Raw genomic sequence first — 23514 nt, 5'->3', positions numbered from 1 at the left:
AAAATTCAATGAACACTTCTCATGAAGTCCGACAACACAGATCCATAAAGCACCCACTACGACTGATTCTGCTGCAATGTAAACAGTTGCTTTGCTCAGGCAAAAATCCTATTGTTTAAATTGTTCATCCACTAAATATAGACAGGAACATATTAATGTGTAGCAGCACTAAGTGCTGATGTCTGCATTGTTCCCAGCATAGCTTTTGTGTTGTGGATATAAAGGAGACAACAGAGACAGTGGTCTATAATCAAGCGTCTCCTCGATTATGAATGACATATACAAAGAGCCCCTGTGTTGCTTAAGGAGCTTGTTGTGTGTCAGATCATGTGTGTTTGTGCGTGCCTGTGTGAGTCTCGTCTGGTGTATATTGATCAACTCTGAGCTCCTGCCTTGTGCCAGCCTCAAAGGCTCATTGTGGGAAACTGGTGCACATGATAGCCCCCGCTAATGATCGAGAGTTTTATTCACAACAAAGAGATGAATGTATGTGCTCATGGAAAAGCCAAATAAACCCCCTGTTGAATCACTTGTTGCTTGACTGCTAGCCCTTAGACTGATACACTTATTTAACACTGACGTATTTTTATACAAGTTTTCACCTTCTTTAAAGGCATGCAGAATTCTAATAATGTGTAATGCCTTGTTTTATATGCTGCTGTAATGAAAACAAATCCCAATTTGGGATCAATAAAGTATATTTGATCTTATATGGGATATAATAAAAAAAACAAGAAGAGAACAGGATCTGATCTAAATAGGGATTTTATATTGAATTAATTAAACTCAATTGTATTTAAACCACAAGAAAACTGATAAAGGCCAGGGAACCATATCAATATTTCATGAAACTAGAGCAGCTCTTGTAAAAAATGCTTTTGTGTGTCAATAAAAAGGATTCACAAAACATGTTTGCAATGTGGAGATGTCAAATTTCAATTATTCTTCCCTAATCGATTGCGGCATGTTAAAGGAAAGATTATATGATCTAAGCTTGGGCTTTGCAGTTATTTAAGACCTACTTCACTTGATCTGTAAATTACACCCGTGCACATGAGCATCTGGAAAACCCCACGTCTACAAAAACTCACACAGAAACCCACACAACACTCAGTCTCAGCCATCTGGTTACTTAAGAAGACATAATTTCATAGTCCTTGCATGACAGCATAATGATGACAGACAAAGTTTAAACAAACATGCACACTAAGTATCAAATGTCATATATCAATTCACAGTTACTCTATAACCTATTTTCAAACTTCATGGCTATCTAGTTTACATCATGAGCTTTTTAATCTGACTTTCTCTTTAAAATGACCTTTTTCTTCATTTTGTGAACCTAATAACAACCTAATTATGTCCTTGTCAAATTCATAAGTTTGCTTTTGTCTCCCTGGCTTTCCATACCCTCTTCCTCTTCCTCAGTTTCTGTTGTTTAGCAAACACATTGCTCTTATAAGCCCTGAGGGACTCTGGGGCTATGCCATATCCTCCCATATAAACAACCCAACCACCATCCCAACACACATGCATGCATGCATTGTCTCTCTGTTCTCCTCCTGTGTATATTTTTACTTCATAAAACAGAACAGATTTCTGGGTTTCAAATGCCAAGGGCGAATTTTTGAGGGAATCACAATATTGTTTTCCATGAAGTCATCCAGTCTTTCCTGGACAGCAGTTTACAGATAATCTGGTCAAAGGCAGTTCAATCAAAGAGGATAAAGAGAAGAATAAGTTACCGCTCTGAATGCTACGCTGGCGGAGGAATACAGTTTGTTCTCTGGGGCCAAACTGAACCTATGACCTTGTGTGTGTGTGTTTGAGAACGTCTGGTAGTTGTGTGTTGTAATACCCGATTCTGCATCTTTTCAAGCTCTTGAGTATTTTGAAAATTACAAAAGTTGTTGTTGCAGGACTTTGTTATTTTATGATCACTGTTGTGCCTTAGCTAACCCATAAAAAGAAGCTTTAAATCATGAATGGCGTGTGTTTGTGTATCTGTGTTTCCCAAGTGTGTGTGTGTATTCTGTGAAATGAGGTAAGCTGAGAATAGATACCACGGAGACCAGTGTTTATCCTCTGCCAGCATCTCTTGAGGCATGACGTAATGCATATTACAGTACACACACACACGCACACAAGCACGCACACACACTCTCTCACACATACACTGGCTCTAAATGTTTCCAGCAGACAAGGACATGTAAATACTGACAGAAGATGGACTCTGTGAAGGAAGAAAGGAACTTTTGAGGTATGAATGAGAGCAGAATGAATGGAATGTGAGTTTCTTCTGCCGCTGCTGTAAACATTTACCTGCCAGCACCTAACACTTCTAATCCTTCTCCCTCGCCTCATCCCGCACCACCTTTATCCCGGCACCTTCCCATTTATATCCACACAAAACCACTCTAGTTTAATTTTGTTTGATGTTTCTGTTATCCGTGCCACCGCTCGTATCCTTCAAATGTCTGGTGAGATATTTCTAACCCTATGTGACGGAGCCACAGTAAAAGGAAACAGGACATCTGCAACCGAAACACGGACAGTGATAAAATAAATAAATAAACTGGGTGCCGAATGAAAATGTGTGATTGATGGTGAGGAGGATGATTGCAAGATGAGTGTGCTTGCTGTGTATCAGTATTATGTGTGATGTATGTTCGGAGTACATGGTTGTAGTAGATCTTCCCACGTAATCTTCCTCACAGTCCCTGTACTGATTATCTCTTTTATTTTGGATCTATACTCTATACTATATTTCATGCAAAGGCACACTTTCAAACTGTTATTCTTTAAAGCTTTGAGCACCACAAAGAACATTTAATTCACCCAAATTGTATTGGGATGGAGTAAAAGCATCCGTGGCAGATATTTTGGCAGACTAAACTAAAACCCTTGTGGTGGAAAATATGTTGTTTTAGGATTTTAGTGGACAGACCTTTAGACAATTTGGGGTTTTCTTTGCTTCACATTTTACATAGACATCCAGTCTCTACTCAGACCACACAGTCTTATTTCTGGCACCCATGATTGTAACTGTATATAATGACAAAACCAATAATATTATTTAACTTCCCAGAAGTGTATTAAACTACTCTTAAGTCACCCCTGCAAACAGCCTTCGTACTTCACTGAACGTTTATGAACTCTGGGGGCTGAGATGTGCAGAAAGACTCTTATGGCTTTCTGTGTACAAAATATTAGAAACATCCTCACATAAAACACAAGAGGAACCTCCTTTGTTTGTGTATTTAATTGCCTCTTCTCCAGTACATCTGCATGTCCACTTCATAACTGAAACAGATGTAATAGCTGAAATCAATACGTCATCATTTGTAGCACTTAAAGTTTGATTGCGTAAGCATGATGCTGTTTTATGTTCTTTTAATTGCACAATGCCAACACTATGAGTTTGTGTTTGTAAATGTCAAGTCACAGAGTTAGTGGGATACTGTATGCTTACTACTGTAACTCCTCTAGGGTATTCCCAAAGCCCATTAATAATAATAACAGCTCACTGAGACAGCAGCTCTGATTCATAACTCCTACTATGCAGGGAGAAGAGCTAAATAACACACACACACACACACACACACACACAAACAGAGCTTGCGGCATCAACCTTCCAAGGGATGGTGACGCTACTGACACTGCCCTGCCAATGTTAGGGACATTTTTCGGGATTTCTTTTTCCCTAGTTGTTTTTGTTTATTACCCTCCTCCTCATCTCTCTCTTCATCATTCATCTCAGAGATCTAAATTTACACATCTAGGCCTTCTCTCCCAAAGTTGAACTAGTAGCTCAGTGAGCTAGCTTTGAATTAACTGCTGGTGTTTTTCTTTTAGAAATGTCTTCTATTTTGAAATAATGACATCGAAACGTATTTGCCATACATTGAAATGAGAAGCTATATACCATTTAACTACATATCTTACATTGGAAGCTTCAGCTAGTCGCTGGTTAGCTTAGCCTCTCCAATCTCAAGACTCCAGGAAGTCATTGAACCTGAAAAATATTTTTGTCCACAAATAAAATTCAAGATATAATGTGTTCATTTGAGGATTTGGGAGGTTGTTCTTTTTGTTAACTTTTGACAGAGCCGTGTTATTTGTTTTCCCCAGTTTTGACATTATTTGCTGAATTAGGCTTACTAAGATTAAACTGCTAGCTGTAGCTTCAGTGTACATCTTCACATCTAGTTCTGAGCAAGAAAATACATATTTCCCCCAAAATGTCAAACTATTCCGTAAACCAACAAGTTTTTGGGAAAACTGCACTACAAAGCACTGGCTGCTCACAGTCAAACGATTACTAGACCGGTTATCCAGGTTAACAGCGATACATTTTTGAAAGCAAACTGACTCAAAGAGAGCCTGACGAAGCTGAACTTGTTTCGTGAGACAGGCCCCAGCTGTGTGTGTGTTAGTGTGTGTGTCTGTGGGTGTGTGTGTGTGTGTGCATGTGCACCAGCTGCAGCCAGAGCACAGGAACACAGAGGCCTTTTTGTCCGTCAGCAACATGTGGGAACAATTAATCACTGTCAGCAACCATGCTAGGAATCTCTCCCTTTTTTCTCATTATTCTGATTTTTGAAGGTGCGTAGGTGGGAACTCAAATATTTGCATTTATGTTAATTCAAATTCAAAAGATGCATGTACATTGAATTTTTTAAAGGGGGTTACTTTGAGGATATTTTGAGTGAACTGCGAGGGTTAATGTTTAATTCCACAGATGCATGTTAAAAATGTATAGAAATTAGTACCATATCGAGCCCCTGAGGTAACACAGTAGGTACGTTCCTCTGATTGGTGCAGAGGATTCTAAGGGTGCTTTCTAATTGGTTGTAGCTGTCATAGCTCCAGCAGTGGAGATTGGTGGAGGGAAATGGCTTTGCGTAGCCAGGCAGTACAGAAAAGGGAGGGTCTGCGTGGTGTTGCAAGTGTATTTCATCAGCCAGCTACAGCACGTATCTGAACTCAAACTATGAACTGGGTCAGTTTCACTTTGCAGAGTTCCTGTACTCTTTGTGTGCCTGAGATAAATATTTTACTCCTCAGCCCAGCCCAGGCCCAACTTTTCCCTGCCTTTTAGCTGTTAAGGAAAGGCAGAGTCAAACACACAAAAAACCCTCAACACACTCACAGCTCTTCACGTGTTGTGCTACAGGGAAGCGTAGGGTCAGACGGATAGGCTGTCACAGAGCAAGGTGACAGCAATGTGTCAAAGGTCAAAGTGCTTTGAGGTTGTAGCTCTCGCCTCATACATGTAAGCCCCACTCCCAAGACCCTGCTACCACAGCTGTGATTGGAACAACTCTGTGACCTGAGCCTCACACCTCTGGTGTACCTAACCGGCCTCTGGCTCAGATAGTGTATGTGTGTGTGTTAGTCCTTGCCAAACATAACCACACTTTATCAGGCATTATGTAAACCAGCTGTAATCTGAGTCAGTAATGTCAACAGTGGACGCTGCTGGGTCAAGCTGAGAACTTGTGCAACATTGGTTACTGTTTAAGACAGAGGATTGATAATGGGCTGTGGTGAACATAATGCCTGTCTTGCCCTGAAGTGTTCTGTCTTAAGGGAATGGAATCGCCTGTTTGTACAAAGATTAACCTTGTACAAACAGGCCACAGGCATCCTGATAGCCAATCACCCACAGATACTTGCCAACTATAAAACTGTATAAATTCAGTCAATTTTACATGTATTATTTCCAAAAAATGGTGGCAGGTCAGGGATATGCTCACACAAATCCATTATTATGAATCCTCTTTTCTTGGCAAGTCCTGCCCATGGACGCCTGGACAATGTACATGTGCTACACAGGGCAGATTTTGTCAATAAAAAGCAGATTCATAATATTGCTAAGCAGACACGTGCAACACAATGTAACCCCCTGAAAGCAAGAAGAGGAGCTCCTTTGTTTGTGAAAAGAAAAGAAAAGAGCGGGTGCGACAACGTAACAAGAATACGCACAAAAATGGAGATTGGAGTAAATACTTACAGTGCCCGGAAAACAAGCTTCAAGTTTTGTTTTCTAGGGCATATGCAGTTGGCACGTTTGTTATGTAGTTTGTTACATAATATATAACGCATTCCCATTGAAAGCCACATGGCCACGAAAACTATGAATTGGCCTCAAGTCTGTGAGGTGGGCAGTGAAAGTGTGGCGAGATGGTGCGAGGTGGAGGTGCAGACGACATGCAGGTCTTTGACACGCAAAGTCGGTTTATAAATAAACAGCGTGGCTAGTCTGCGCTAACACTGTCGAGAGAGGACAGTTATTTATACTGTGACCACACACACACACACACACACACACACACACACACACACACACACACACACACACACACACACACACACACACACACACACACACACACACACACACACACACACACACACACACACACACACACACACACACACACACACACACACACACACACACACACACACACACAGTCCAGGTTCCAGCTGCCCTGAGCTCTGGACTGCAGACAGAACATTCCATTCTCTTCAATCATATGTGCGTTTCCCGGCCAGCGGCTGGGTGTCTCTCAGCTTGTGTGTGTTTAAATTTGTGTGTGTGTGTGTGTGTGTATTCTGGATGGGGATCTGGAGCTTGGCAGAAAGAATCCTGTTACACCTCTTTCTGCTGCTTATATATTTCTACCTCCATTCCTTGTCCGCCCCTCTTTTAGTGAATAGATTAAAGACTTCATTGGAATGCAGACACACACAAAAGCACAGAAAAAAACATGTTGAATATAAAATCAATTGTTATGATGTGAAAAGCAATTTCAGGCTCTCTTAGAATATTCAGCGCATACACTCACACAAACCATGCTTTCCAAGAGAGGAAAAGTCTGCTTTTGTCATAACCGAGACCTAACAACTGAAATATGTCAACTTCCCTCTCTCTTTCTATCATTTCCACTTTTCTCTCGTGGTATGGCTGCAGGCAGTGGGGCCCGTGTTGTGTAAGGCCACATGCTCAAAGAACTCCTTGTTTACTCTTACGTTTCCTCCAATCAGTTAGCCGGAGGTGGGAGAGTTAGCCAACCCAGCCCACCTCAAACAGCCAATCCGTGCAGGCCGGCACAAAGGCACGGCTAGTCACGTTACTTTAGTTAGGCTTCATTGGGTCAGTGTGTTTTGATCGGTCGCCTCAGTTTATTTGGAGCATTGGTTCACGGTCACAGTGGAAAGTTAAGCACACACAAACACTGGAAGGAGAATCAAGATTATGAAAAGCCAGAAGCAGCAGGGAAATCTTTTTTCATGATCTTGAAAAACAACTAAAAAACAAACTGAAGCCAATGGTCTCTCACAAGCTCGTAAGTTCGTTACGGCTTAGTACGGCACGGGTACACTATGCTTTGGACAAGACAGGACATCCATGCTGGGCTTTATCAACCCGAGTTCCAGGACACGCCGTCCTTAAGCTACAGAGCCACTGCCCCTGCCAAGAACACACACACACACACACACACACACACACACACACACACACACACACACACACACACACAGACAGACAGACAGACAGACAGACAGACAGACAGATAGATAGATAGAAATACAGAAGTTTAAACAGGCTTGCAACAGAGTAGTTTTAGTTGCACTTCAAAACTACTTTGTCCAAACTAAACACTTGGGTTTGAGTCAATATTTTGTCATATTTTTTAACCAATTTAATTGTGTGTTTATAGCAATCACAACAAATCAATTCCTGAAATATTCAATGAATCTGTCATGTTGCTCTTTTAAATTTTGTAAATATGCAACACGGCCACTGTAATAACAGTAAAAGGGTAAAAAAGCTGCTTTATTAATTATCCTTCGAGGGCATTGTCATACATTGATGGTACAACCAGAGATTTTAAAGGCATAGGTGGCAATGTGGATTGCATCCTTCAAAATGTTTGGATCTGTTATATAAATAAAAAAGGGACTATAAGCCATCTGCCAGTCATCAGATACAACCAGAGGGAACATGCTCTCAATATTTGAGTTGATAGACTGCTGGTGGATTTAAAGTAATTTATTTGCTGTGTGAATTGGATGTTGTTTGGGTTTGTCTGTGGGCTCGGGTTGGCAGATCCTGTGCCCTGGTTTTATGAGGATACCGCAGCCTGCCCTTTTTAAGAACTTGAACTATTTCAACATCTGACGTCTATAAATAGAGAGGGACCAGGGGGCAAGTCTGCTAGCGACGATTATCGTATTTATCCTGGCCTATAAGCGCACTGTTGACAGACACACTCTAATACGTACACTGAGAATGAAAGCCCTGGGTTGTGGTGGGGCTTCAAGTACATGAGCATATAGACAAGGGTAAAAAAAGACAGGGGGGGTGTATGCACTGGTATGCATTATAGAGCTTTTCAATGTGAGCAGGTGATTAATGAGACCTTCAAACTGTGTGTGAATGTGTGTGAGGAAGATTGAGAGGCTTTGAGGGAGACAGAGCGAGATAAAGAGTAAAGGGAGAAGACAGAGGAGGAGAGAGAAAGAGGGCACCCTTACTATTAAGACTAGCAGAGTGTCTACATGATTAATTACATCTCTGTGCGATACGTAGCGCCGAGGAGTGTAGGGATAAAGGAAAAATAGAGGGAGAGAGGGGGGAAGGGCAGAATCATTCATAATTATCAGGAAGGGGAATGTTGCTATTCCTGAGGGAAGATATGGCGAGGGTGACAAGGAATACATTTGGGAAATGAGCCAGCCATCTACACCTCCACCCTCAGACCTACCTAAGGGCAATAGAGCAAAGAACAGGGAGGATTTATTTTTCATATTCAGGGTCCTTTTGGTTTTCTGCATAGACATTCTACTGTAAGGTGGGTTGTAGTATTTCCGAGGCTTAAATGGGAATAAAAATCCTGGTAAAACAACGGAGCAACTGGCATAAAGACCTATGGTTCAACAACAAAATACACAAAGAAATAAATCGATCTAATACATGCATGTTGCCGGTTTTCACGAATGTAGCTACTGTAGAGGCCTGGCTGAGGGAAGCTGATGATTTTTGTTTGGTCTGTTTGTTTGTCAGCGGGATAACAAACAACTTCTGGCCAAGTGTTCATGAAACTCGTGTAAAGGGTGCACCGCAAGCCAAGAAAGAATCTGTGAAATCTTTGAGCGAATCTCAATCGCAAGGGCGGATGCACACACATTGTTTTTCACTATTGGTAAAGTTGTGAGATAGGGATGGAAAAAGTAGGAGTCGAAGAGAAGGCCACGTCGGTAAAGAGAGCATTTGAGGGGACATTGGAAGGAAGTGAGGGAGGGGAGAATCATGCTGTTTTATGTGCGTAGCTTGGGTGAGGGGTTGACTGAGGTTTATTGCTTCCCTTAACACTACCCTGCCCTGTTTGCATACTTGTATTTCTACTAAGGGCCAGCTTGAGTTCTGGACACACAATATGGTTTTACAATTTGTAACAGACTTATGGAAGATTTCTGCTACCGAGATACTGGAATAATGTGGATTATCACGGGTCCCAAAATTGAGATAAACAAAGACTTTCCCTCAATCAAAAAGCCTTAATTTATCAAGCATATCTTTTTCTGCTACATAACATTATGTCTTATTGTCTTTGTATTTTCTCAAAGTTTTAAATATAAGATAAATAGTAGAGCCTTAAAAATCTATATTAAAACGGAAAACCCGCGTCCAAACTGAACTCTAACTTGTGACAACTTGTTACAAACTGTAATCTATTGTGAGTTAAAATTAAACGATGACCTTGTTCTGACATATTAAACTGCCCAATACAGGAGAGGTGTTGATATTAGGAATGATATCATAGTTAATGACAGTTGTAAGTGTTTTTTTAGCCAATAAATGTCCAAGTAATTTATGTAACATGTTAAAGCACCCTGCGGCATACACGGCGGTTTTCACAAACCAGTCTCGTACAGAATACATTTCCCATACAATTAAAGTGCATTTTCAATGACTTTTAAAGGGAAATATATTCTCTTCTGGATTGCGGTGGCAGTTTTAAACATGTGGCTTACGCTGTATAGCGAAACCAAACCAAACAATAAAATACAACATGTATTTGTTATGTTTAATAAAGACACATCATCTTGGAGAAAATATGTTTCCCTCTAAATGTAATTGACTATAAAGCTTTATTGTATGGAAACGTCATTATTTTAGGAACTTCTTTTAGCTGTCTTAAGTGACATTTTACAAAATAATTTAAAGCTGAACACACACACACACACACACACACACACACACACACACACACACACACACACACACACACACACACACACACACACACACACACACACACACACACACACACCCCCCCACACACACACACACACACCCCCCACACACACACACACACACACCCCCCACACACACACACACACACACACACACACACACACACACACACCTTTGACTCTGACTTTCCCTCTACACGTTTCAGTATGTCCGCATGTCATTTATCATTACTCTTGTCTCCTCGATCTACCTTTGCTCTGCTGTGCGTGTGACCCTGAGCTTTGCTGTCCCTTTGACCGTGTGTTTTCACAACACAGCTGCTTAATGCCTCCCGGCTGTATCCAGGTCACGCCCACGGGACTCACTTTGGCTTGGGGAGGGGTCGACTCTTTTTTTCTCTATCTGTTGACGTACGCAGTTTATTGACCTCTGAAACTTTCAATTAAGTCTGCTGAAGGTGAGCTATGACCTCATAGAAACAGATTATGGCGATAATAGCATTAGGGATAATCATGTTGGCTAACTAAACAGTCGGTTACAAATCTAGTTTGCTTGTTTTGAAAAGTGGCGTGCCGGATCTTTTTTGCAATGAGTGTATTCGTGCTTGTCATGCATGTGAATGTTTCCAGTTTTGGTGTGCCGGTGGAGTTCACATCTGGGCCGGGTTAGCACCAGGGCCCCGCTCATGGGGCTCTTTTCTCTAATGGTGCTAAAAACAGATACAGTACACACACACACACACACACACACACACACACACACACACACACACACACACACACACACACACACACACACACACACACACACACACACACACACACACACACACACACACACACACACACACACACACACACACACACACAGAGACCACAGGCCCACTGATTCCTACCATATGTTATCATGACACGCACTTAAAGGGTAATTTCTGCAAATTAATGTTCTTGGTTTTGGCCTAGCTGCAGTTGTAACATTGCACAAGCCAGGTTCATTTCTGTGATCTGGGAACTCTTAAATTCCCCAAAAGATGTTAGACACGGCAGGAAACACAATCAGACAGTTTCTAAACAAATCTTCAAGCCAAACTTATTTAGAAAAATGGAGCTGAATCATAAATTCCTCCAAACTGTCCAGTGAACACAACCATCTCAGTTTACACACAAACCACCGAGTTAAACTTTGAACCACCACACCCACTGTAGTTTAGGAATTATTTTGGGCGCACTTCCTTTCTGTTTTTACATCCATATGATGTACAAGTGAGACCATCCAGTCATACGATTAAATTGCAATGAGCCATACATGTTCCTTTACGTTTAAAAATAAACCCTTAAGTGCTGGTCTTTCAAGTGAAAATGATGAACAGTGCTGCACCCACAGCGTGAAGCCTTCTTTAAGTTTTATGTTCAAGCTTTATACCAGTTTCACAGCTGAGCCTGCTGGTTTAATAATGAGCTATAAGAACAAGTGAGAGCTCTTATGAAAAGACATGGACCTTATTCTCTTTCAATCTATCTCTCATTTTCTCAGAATCTGTAAGTCATTTTAAAGCGCTTGACACGTTTGCAACAGAAAGAGTTTCTATTTGAGTTTCTATTTATCGGGTGTGTATTTGTGTGTGTGCCCAGTTCTCTGCTGATGTCAGCACTTCCAGACCTGTCAGCTCTCTTCCTCCTACACACCAGCCGAACAGCTGGAGAAAGGGAAGGAGGTGCTGCTGGAGGATTTTGACACACATAGGCCTGTTTCACACAATGTGTCTCTGTGTCTCTGAGTGTGTTATTTAATGTGTATCTTTTAGCACAAGGCGAGATCCTAACCCCTGCAAGGCAAACACCCATTGGCTGACACACACTCATACTCACACACAGACTCACACATACACACACCTTGGGAGACTTTTCTCCCAGCAACAGCAAGCCTCTTCCTCAGCCCCTCTAGGGTCCGCCTCTGAGGAGTCACATGACTTCCTGCTTTGATACAAAAAGGAAGCAGAGCAGCAGCCACCCTCTACATGCTTTTCATAGTGTGTCCCAGGACTGGTTTGATCGCCCCTTTCCTGACTTCCGTCACTACCTGCAAAACTGAGAGGATCAGACGGTTCTACATATCCCCTACTTTTAGAGCAAATGTAGTGTTCCATGACCTCACAACACACTTCCTTTGTGTGCTTGCATGTTTGTGTGTCCAATATATATATATATATTAATGCTTTATCGTATGTGCGCATCATTGTTTGTGTGCAAACGTGAGCTCCCCATCTTTTGTCTACACAGGTCTCCGTGCATGGAGCATGTTTCTGTTAAGGTTATTAATCATTGCCAAAGAATGATGATGACTTATTCATCATGCCTCCTCTCTGCACTGTCAGCTTAAATACACGTCCTCCTCGTCTTAATTTAAAAGTCATCGATGTTTATGTCTGCATGCTTTTTTGTCTGTTCACTAAGTCCCTGCTCATGTATAAAATATAAATATATATAATAATAATAATATATATTCACAGATATGAAACTACAAAAAACAGTATTGAATCTCTAATTAAATCGAAATCTCCTGCATTGACGTAAACAGCAAGTGACTTAAAACGAAATCTTGATAAGATCTGTGCGTGTGGTTGGCTGACACAGGACTTGAACTCAAAACAGAGACTTAAAACCACAGACTCGTACTGTCGGAGGGTGCGCTTACCAGAAGCCAACTTTCTTTTGTGTATCTTTACTGTAATTAAGAAAGGTCCAGATTTTTTTACAGGGCACTGAAGGAAATTAAAGACTATGGTTATGTTCATACAATGAAGGCTTTTTATTCATTTTCATTGCCTAGCTAAATTTAAACTCCACACACCTCCTCTGTCCTCGCTGCTTGAACGTCAATGCCATGGTGACTGTAGGAATTTCATTAGCCAAGCAGACTGTATATTGTTATTTAGTCTCAGTATTTATTTTGGGATCAAGGGTGTTGTGAACTTAAATACCCCCATGCTATCTGGGGGTTATTTGGGGGTACACATATGGGCATCTGGGCCCCCCTTTACCCAGAGCGGAGAGGGTTCAGTGGGGACACAAGGGGCCCTCCTCTGCCTTCCTCCATCCTTCTCTTTGTCCCCGCTCTCTCAGGCGCTCACAGCTTAGTGCTTCGCTACATACATGACAATACACACACACAAACACACTTTCTGTGCACAGGTCAAGTTGGGCTTTCTTTTCACTCACTAGCATGTTATATGCATCCATGAGGACACACACACACACACACACACACACACACACACACACACACACAGTGGCCCCTTTTTAATCGCAGTGTCCCCCCCCACCCAGTCACTTCACCCTCCCTCCAGTGGAGCGCGTTTCCCCACACGCAGCACTTCTTATTTATATTACCCTGCTATTAATAGACCACTGGAAACCGCACAGCTACCCCTTCTGTATCCTATGTAAGTAGAGTGTGTATTTTTTGCATGTCTAGCCAATAAAAGTACATTTTTTCAGCACCTTGCTAAAAGTTTTATTCTGAAAGATCCTTTTTGTGAAAGGGTAGCTTGGAGCATGACAGGAAACCATGATCTTGCAGGTTATCTTCTCATCTAAACTGCGGCTGACTGCATTTAACCCAAATTACCAGTTAGTGACATCAGTGCACTTTCCATGACCTATAACTGCAGAATGTGAAGCCTGCATGTGGAGATAAAAGTTTCTTGGCAAGATTTTTGAGGCTAGACTGAGTTTTGGGAGGGTGTAGCTGTGGCATGATCTCTTTTATCTACTGTACAGGCTTATGAAAGAGTCTTTATCATCTGCTCTAAACCCTCCTCCTATTCCTCATTTTTCTCCTTTACTCAGTATTTGTCTGTTTTCTCCCTTACAGCTGGCTTTTGTGATTATTTCTCCTCCTCTTCTGCCCCTTCTCCTCTTGCTCTGACGTCCTCTCATTCCCCTGTTTCTGTATTTTTCTGTCATCTCCCACTCTTTTCTCTCCTACTCTGAAAGGTCCTTTCTAAGTCAACTCTCCGCACAAAAGCTGTATGGTGGCTCTAGCTGGCTGCGGGCCAAAACTCTGTGCTCTGGCTCTCTCTCCCTCTCTGTGTTGGTGAGCAGCAATCACTCAATCTGCCTCTCCTTTCCACCCCACTCTCCTCTTTCCAGCTCTCTTTTTGTTTTTCCTCCTCCACTTTCTTTTCTCTGAGGAGGCAGAGTGGGTAGAAAGTGTGAGATCTCGAATGCTCAAATGTTCGCTTTCACACACACATGCACACTGTGACTTGTCTGAGGAGCTGTGGGGCTCAGTGCTCCTGAAAGGGGTGTGTCTGGTAATCCTTTGGAGCTTGTGTGCGAAGGCCTTGTAAACCGGAGAGGGGAGAGAAAAAAGTGGAAGAAGAAAGGAAGAGTAGAGGGCGAAAAAAACAAGAGAGAAGGCGCTGACAGGCTTTTCAGCAGAGCGGGCCCCTTTCAGATAGTAGGCTCAGCACCACAGCTTCCACATGCTAATAAAAAAAGCACACATACTAGCACAACACACTGACCTTAGAGTGTGTGAACCTTTCATGCAGAACTCTTCAGAAAAACCTCACCTCGAAGTTGATTGACAGCGCTTTGACCCAAACATACACATGCTGACAGTAATTAAAGCCTAGCCCATGAATGCTAGTCACGCAACAAGTTCACATCACTTCAGACTACGGGTCTAAAAGTAGAACAAAATAAGAAAGCAATTGAAAAGTATATCATTGGTAATCAAGGAATGAATAAAAATGCAATACAGAACGTACTTCAGCTTGCACAAGAAACATGGTTTCATGTGTCGAATGAGTAATGTCTGACTAAATATCCAACTTGTGACTTTTACCCATCTGAACTCACATGCTAACCCTGCCCCAGTCACTATGGTGTGGCACGAGCAGTCAGCAGCCGCCGGCCTCAAACTGACTGAAATAACCAGAAGAAAAGGGAAATGGTTGGTCAGTCTGATGCTTAGCATCCCCGGTCACGAGATCGAGGTGAAAGAAAGTGCTGAACTGGCTGTAGCTCTGTGTTGCAACATGAAAAGACAGAAGATTTCTGTGTGTCACACTATGTATTTAGATAATCTAAATAAACCTTCTGAACCTATGCACTTGGTATCGGTCTGTGCGCACCATCCTCACTGTTATGCATTATGATTAGAGTGTGTGTGTTTAAGTTTCAAGGTGTGGTCAAAGTCTTTATATATGACATGCATTGTAGGGTGTGTGTGTGTCTGTGTCTGTGTTTCTTCAAATGTTGCTATGTACTTAATTATATCATCCAGTCTTTTAAGAGACCAAAGAAGTAGCTACAAATTAAATGACAAGTTTGACAAAAAAAAAACACGTTATACCACTCTCCATGTGAAGATGGTTAGCTTAGCTTAGCTTAGTATATAGACTGGAAAAAGCTAGCCTGCTATGTGCAAAGATGACAATCTGTCAAAAAGCACCTTAAAAAAAAAATCACAAATTTACTTTCAGATCTTATTTGTTCAATCCAAACAATATCTAAATGACCAAAATGACAATATGTGAATTTGAAAAGGGTTAAGAGCCACATTTTTAGACTCTGCAATAAAGCCCATGCCATATTTCCCAAGAGGTGAAGCTATTCTTTTACAGAAAACCCTGCAAATAGTAAATAATCATTGTAAGTCCTCACAAATATAGCTTGTAGAAATGACTCTCAGCATCTCCAGATATGCCGATTCAATGACAACATCGGCCCAACCTTTATGGCACTACTTAACTTTGCGTACCATTGTCTGCGTAATCACACTCTGAGTAAGCGTGTTCATCGTATCTGTGGGTGCATGCGGGTGTGTATGGGTCGGCATCTTTTTGTTGTTTTTAGCTTTGTTTTTCCAGTGTGCCCTGGAGTAAAAGCCTTCCGTCTGTCTGGTGCTCTATTCCACACAAAGTGGGTCAGTGGCTGGCTGAGTAAGAGGGTAAAGTCAGGCTAAAGTCAACCAGTGTGTGTGTGTGTGTGTGTGTGGGTGTGGGTGTGGGTGTGGGTGTGGGTGTGTGTGTGTGTGTGTGTGCATAATTGTGGGTGGGTGGGGAAGACTTCCCTACATCCACCATAACAAGTTCAAAGCTGGGGCAGTGTGAGAAGACAAGACAAGAAAGACGAGATTTTGAAAAGGAAACCGAGAAAGCCAGACAAAAATGCAATGATTGCTACTGTACGAAATAACTGGTTCCTAATAAAGAAAATGCAGGCGGGTGTAAATGTGCGAGATGTGTAGATGGAAAGACAGACAGACAGATGTGTAAAGGGAGGGCTCGGACAACAGAAACTGCTGCAGGGTGCTTTTAATGTGAAGTATGCAGACAGACACGGCTGCAGAGGGAGCAGTAAAGTGAAGTGTACAAGACTTTATTTTGTCTGCTTTTTACAGTCTGCTTGTCTGGGTTAGACTACTATGGGCAACGCCTAGGGAGCACCACTTACAGGGGGTGCTCGAGTATGCGTGGGTTTCTGTGTTGGAGCACTTAGGGGTAGAGTAAGCACTGTAGAAGAATTTGGGTTAGCGTGAATTATTCACTTGAGCATAGCATTGCCGAGCTAGCTTCTCCTCGGGCTGCGCACACTCATTTTAAAAAGGCAGGAATAAGGACTCGTACAGTAGCTGTGGCAGGATTTCTGCGTGTATCAATGGGTTTATATGGTCCAGCAGATTAGATAAACAATCCTTTATCGAAGTCAATTGTGGTTCACGAGTCTGTGAGGAAGCCCTGTGATCAGTGTCTGAGTGAGGAGACAACCACAGGGAAACTCACAGGGTAAACTGGGTAGCATAAAGGTTTGAAAAGGTAGAAAACCAACCAGCTTCACAATCTGTTTGCCTCCCTTCATGCCACCATTTATTCATGATACTCTATCCTCCTCTACCCTCATCTCACATTCAAACAGAGAGAATATAAATACCCTGCTCTGCTATATTCGCCACGAGTTGTCTGTTTGGATGGTGTGTGTGTGTGTGTGTGTTTGTCTGACTAACACACTGTACTATTGCACTCTTGAATGCAACAGGGCACCCCATGTTAAATCATTCCCATCCCCCACCTACACTCCTCTGTCCTCTTCCTTCTCCTCCCCCTCGCCTCTTCAACTTCCCTTCCTCTTTTAACCTCCGCGCTTTATTCCCCCTTTCCTCTCTTGCCTCAAGTCTCTCTGGGTTTGAAAGTTGGAACGTAGCCAATTAACACAACAGCCGGTTGAGGTGGTGGAGGAGGGGGACAGAGAGAGAGAAGGCTCACATCGCTACACACTGACCTACATACACTTCCACCCAGCTGATTGAATCTTACGTTGAGGCCTGCGGCCAATCATGAGTGGGGGTGGAGTGCCAGCGAGCCAATGGCGTCAGCCGCTCTACGCGGAGCTCTTGCACTGTCTCCATACAGTTTTCAGTAATCATACAGAGGCAGAGAGAATGAGAGAGACAGAGAGAGAATGGGTGTGCTTGACAGATGAGAGTCACGGAAAACCAGCGAAAGAAAGAAATAGACAGAATGGAGTGAGGCAGAGGCAAAAAATAGAAAAGCAAAATGTGGCTCAGAAGAAGAAAAAAAAAAACCGTTTCTCGTCTGCTCTGTGCCTCAAAGTCTTATGGAGCTACTACTGCAGACAGATAAAGGCTAATACTGGCTAATTTTAAAGAGTGGATTAGTGCCCTGTATTTGTCCTTGCTCGTTTCCCAGCCCGAGGCCAACGCTAGCCTTTTTCTGAGCCTGAGAAGTCTATGCTCCTCCTCGTCGTTCTCCAAAACAGTCCCTTAATATCATTAAGAGCCACTCAAAAATATCAAAAGTGACAGAATGTATTGCTGCCCCTTCCAACGCAATTCCTGACTCAACTTTGTGGTTATTATCATGCTTTTACTTGAGTTTGAACTTGGTTTCATGAAACCCTGAGTTGTATGAAAGTCAATCATAAACTGTAATACAACTTAAAAAAACGCCCAACGTCAAGTTTTTGAAGCGGTGTGTCATTTAGCACTATGGAAATGACTTGCTGTGTTGTTGTTTCTAGCAGTTATACATCTTGCGATGACTGGTACAGTAGGTGGTAGGCCTAAATCACATAATCCCACGATTAAGATGGGAGCTGTTGTGTTTTCTTTTATTATGTTAAATCTTTACGACAAATTCACACATGAAGGTGGGAAAAGAACAATATGATTTACTCTAGATGTCTAAGACTGACAACAGACACTCTGAGCTCATCTACACACAGCCTGAGGATAGAGATACCAAGATAACTGTCACCCACAAACACTGCACTATCTACACACTCAGATCCTTTAAGCGCACAGACACACACCTTTGATAACACTGTGCCACCACAGAGAGGATGAGGGCATCCCTGGCACTGCACAAAATGGAAAGTTCAACCTGCAGCCAACTAACTGCAGGCTCTAAAAGAAAACCTTACATAAGCATTTAAGCCCAACAGAGATAATGCATTTCTGTTCTATTGTTTTCTGCTCTATCTGCCTTCGTTTTGCTATGGTGGCGAAAAACGGGAAGGAAGGAAAGGGAGTCTCAAAAGCGAGACAATAAAAAAGCCAAGAAAGGCAAACTGAAAGGAAAAAGAGGGGGCAGCGTGAGGCACACTAACCCATATTTACAGAGATGGAGGCTTATTCAGCTCCCTCAACAGAGACAACACTCTGGGAATTATGGATTATGGGAAGTAGAAGGAAGACAAAAAGCTCTCATATGGTACCTAGGGAAAAGATTGGATTTTTTTTTGTTGATATTTGATCATTTTTTATCTTGACGGCACGGCCATATTGACAGATTACTCAGGTTTTGGTACTAAAGTTGCAGCCGTGATCAGTATACTGTGGCTTGGTGTTTGTGAGTTGACTGGCGGTTTTTGTTTTGATTCAGTGTAATAGTGACATGCTTATTCAAATCCCCCCCCCCCCCCATGTCAAAATTCTATGATGGAATCTTATGAGATAGGGCGCCCTTCTCTAGCATGTTAGTCCTCTAAAATGTTATATAACCTTAAGGAAATGCAGAAACTATTTAGAAACACACAACAGCAGAAACATAAAGAAAATACCAATTTTATTTGATTATATATTTATTTTTACCATCGCTTTGGCGCGATCCCCCTGGTGTGGCGCCCCTATGCATTGCATACAGTGCATACCCACCTTTTGCGCCACTGAAACCTCCTATAATGTCTTGAAGTTTTTAAGCATCATCAAATTATACGGCATTAGTATTCAAATGATTACTAAACTTGTTTAGACCCATGCTTCTCGGCTGCTCACGCCAAAGGTCTCTCCACCTCTGCTTACATATATTGACATTCAAAAACACTCCCAAACACCAGATCTGTATCTGGTTCAAACACCCTGGTGCACACACACACACGCACGCGTACACACGCAAACATACACCGTACATTAATCAGACTAAAAGCCTTTCAACCACACATTGATGTCACTGCACGGCGATAATCCATCGCCGAGGAAACAGTGGTCAGCACTGGTTTGGCTCACACTGTTGGTCCATAGATGCCCCCCCCCCCCCCCCGCCTCTTTTTCAGCAGACAGCTGAGCCTATCGGGAGTGATGGGTCTTCATGAATAATGCACACATTGACTCAAGTGCTCGTATGAAAATGGATTCCTGACCAATATTGACCGTCTACTCGAAACAGAAAAAACGAGCAGCACTCAACCCGCTAAGGTCTCTCCAGAGTGAGGTGTCCTGGGTAATTAGCCCGTATCGTGAAAGTGAGAGGGGTGGAGCGCTCTCACGCTGATACAAGGGGGAGGAACCATACTGGGCATGTTACAGTGCTCATGTCATACTGGTATCTGTGTGGCGGCCTTTTCGCCCTGCGTTCACGTGGCACCATTTAGAACCGCTATAAACACTTGGTCAGACAACACTTGATACAAACTGGTTCATTTCAAGCATACCCAGACCCTAACAGACTTCATCGAGAGGAAAGAGTAATACACCCTGCATATCAGTGACAGCTGCTGACAGTGCTCTCCAATAAATTAATAACAGCTTTAACAGATGTTTCTACTTATGTTTGAGTTAGTTATTTCCTTGCATTTGGACAATCAAAAACAGAGTTTGTCTGAACTTGTCTCTTGAAGCTGCAGCTGTAGATAGCGCCTTATTATGGATTGTGATAAATCAAAAAGAGTTAGGCAAGGTGACCTTTGCTCAAAATGCAAGATGTCTTCTGACTGCAAACTAATTCTGTTGCACTGAGCAAGATTGACCTCCTTCTGTGTGATTGTTAAACATAAAGTGAACGAAGAAGAATTACGAAGCCTTAATGATCTTAGTAATCTAACCACTAAAAGACAAAAGATGCCGAGATTTAAGGTCCATATTCAACAGTTGTCTTTTTTTTTACTTTGTTGGCTTTTTTAAGGAATATATTCTTTGATCTCCTTTTATTACCCTGGGTCACAGTCGCCTGTAGTGTGTAGTCTCTTTCATAGATAGTAACAGTGTAACGGGGTGGGACTGCACACACTGACTGCTTGCTTGACTCTCTAGCCGGATCACATGAGCTCTAACACTGAACACTGTACGTACCCATCCCCCAACACCAATATACTGAGGGAATGAAAGAAAGAATGGATGGAGATAGGGGAAGAGGAGGAGAAGGCGAGAGGCCCATTTGTTTTTCCTTTTTTCTCTGTTGCTTTAAGTCCTCAAATGCCACGCTCACCTGAACGCTTCCAGAAAGGAAAGCAGGAGAGAAAGTTGGCTGTGCCGGGAAAGTGAGGATCTCTCTGGAGGAAAATGAACAACAACAGCTGGGGCCAGGGCTTTCCCCTGCATTAGCCCAGCCCCCTCTGTGTATAATACTACTACACACACGTGCCTATATATTCATAATGAACATAAAGCCTCCTCTACACCAGGGCCCCTCCATATTCAAATGCCTGGAGCAGAGAATGGAAATAAGAAACTTGCACTAGAGTATGTCTCCCTGGCTGGGTGCTTGAGTGTGTATTGCCCCAGTTTTATTACATATGTATACTGTTGGATGCTTGTGTGCTTATGTGTGTATTCGGCGTTGTGTCCTTGTCGTGAAGCCATTTTGAGACCCTCCAGGTCTTAAGGTCATTGTCTCTGGGTATCGGTTACTCTCCTCAGCAGCACAGAGGGACTAAGTGATTGATGGACAGATGGCTCACTGATTGGTTGGGATGAAGGTCGCCGTGGGAACAGTGGGATGAGCTACAAGTTGAGAGGAATAACACATGCATGCACCCATAATGCTTACAAACACACCACCATACAGGGTGAAGGTGAAGGAAGGGCTGAAGGAGAGTGTGTAACGCAGAAAGGAAGGCTTCATGTCTGGGTAGAGCGGTGCCCAATGTGCCTTGGGGCTTTGGACCGATTTCATGCCCCCATAAGCAATGAAACACACACACACACACACACACACACACACACACACACACACACACACACACACACACACACACACACACACACACACACACACACACACACACACACACACACACACACACACACACACACACACACACACACACACACACACACACACACACACACACACAAAATGCTGGGCATTCTCTCTGCGCAGCTACCCACATCAGATGAAAAAAGCATGGCACGTGGTGAGAGACGGAGGGACAGAAGAACAAAGATAAGCATGAGAGATATCTGCTACAATATGCATTCACTGATGGTTGCAGGAGAGTGCTCTAACCATTCAAATAACACTCACTTTTTTAATGTTTCCAGCTACAGAAAGGCTTTCCGCGGCAAAATTTTCAGTAAATATTCCTGAGAAAGTAGGTTGTGCCTTTTTAACCTTTGCAGAGAATAGCATGCATGAGTCCTCTAATAACACCATTTGCAAAGGCAAAAACAGCACTGTTCTATCCAAGAAGATATTGTTAAGTGAAGTCAATAATCTTCACTTAAACGGCTTAATGGTTTTGTATATTCCGGATTTACAAGTACGATTTGGAAATTGTACGTCAGTGGACCCTCACAAGGGGTGTGGAATGTTTTTAAACAATAGGGGTTTCTGGCTTAACAGAACTGTCAAAGGACATACAGACAAAAAATATATATATGTATAAGTGCCATGCTCAAGGATATATCCTTACTAGCTGTTCAGTTTGACATTTTTTTTCAGATATGCCCAGCTGGTCCATGAATTTGACCCTGTAGACCTTTTCGTATATCCTTAGTGTACTATCTATGTTTTAGACCTGGACATCAAATGCAACACTCGCATGCTGAATTCCAACAGAGCAGAATATGTCGGAGAAGGTAGAAGGGGTATGTTGCTTTCAGTGCAACAGCGGACCAAAGTCAATCTGGGACTGTAGGGTTGTGGGTGAGAGTCCGCCAGAATCCTTTCTCTCTGGGTTACTAAACCAGCATTCAAATTCTGACCTTTTCCTTTCCTCGGCTTTAGGTAGATATGCTCCTGCGCACACCCCTGGAGTCAGATTTCACTAATTCCACAGTCTCAACCTAAGATTCATTTCAAAGATTAATCTGTGAGCTCTTTAGCTTTCAAGGTTTTTCTTAAATAAAACCAACTTTTTTCAAAAAATATTTGGCTTAAGGTTAAGTTAGTTTGCACACGGTCTACCAACACATAGGGACATGCTTATTAGATTGACCCATATTTGCTGCTGCTGTGCTCTACAGGCATATATGCTGACCCTTATCAACCCCGCCAACTCTCTCTTATAAAACACAGGTGTGCAAACACAAAGGTTTACCTAGGCCTCATAAACCATAGCAGATAAGTCGAGAGGAGTGCAGAAATGAAGAGGAAGGAGGCCCATGTCCTCCGATCCTCAGTAACCTCCTAATCTGGGCTGTGACTTGGCCTATTTTTTTTTGTCCCAAGATCACATGAGACAAAAAAAAGTGGAAGTCCTGGCAAAGATATGAGGTAATTTGCTGCCTCATCAAATCAAAAGCTAAGAATCAAATCAGTTCAAAGAAGGGATTGCCAGCTGTTATTTAATTTGTGATCAGAAGGTTATAAGTTGGAAAACTGACATGATCAGCTAGTTCTCAACAAGACTTAGAAGCATCCATGCTAGCGGTTCTGCTAGGCCTTTGTTAATGCTAATGATGAGGTTTCGACCGTATGATCATTCTAGAAGAAGACAGTATCAAATCAAGTTGATATAATCCAATTGGTGGGACACATGAATGTGTTCACCAGATTT

At 42.4% G+C, this 23514-nt stretch overlaps 1 protein-coding gene across 1 annotated transcript in view; it reads right to left on the bottom strand.

Moving 5' to 3' along the window:
* foxo3b (forkhead box O3b) overlaps nt 1–23514 on the bottom strand; it is a 39573-nt gene that overhangs the window by 5619 nt on the left and 10440 nt on the right. The window lies entirely within an intron of this gene.

The sequence above is a fragment of the Eleginops maclovinus genome, chromosome 15, assembly GCF_036324505.1.
Source record: "Eleginops maclovinus isolate JMC-PN-2008 ecotype Puerto Natales chromosome 15, JC_Emac_rtc_rv5, whole genome shotgun sequence".
NCBI classification, from domain to species: Eukaryota; Metazoa; Chordata; class Actinopteri; order Perciformes; family Eleginopidae; genus Eleginops; species Eleginops maclovinus.
The sequence above is the reverse complement of the archived record's forward strand: the minus strand, read 5'-3'. Positions and strand labels throughout refer to the sequence as shown.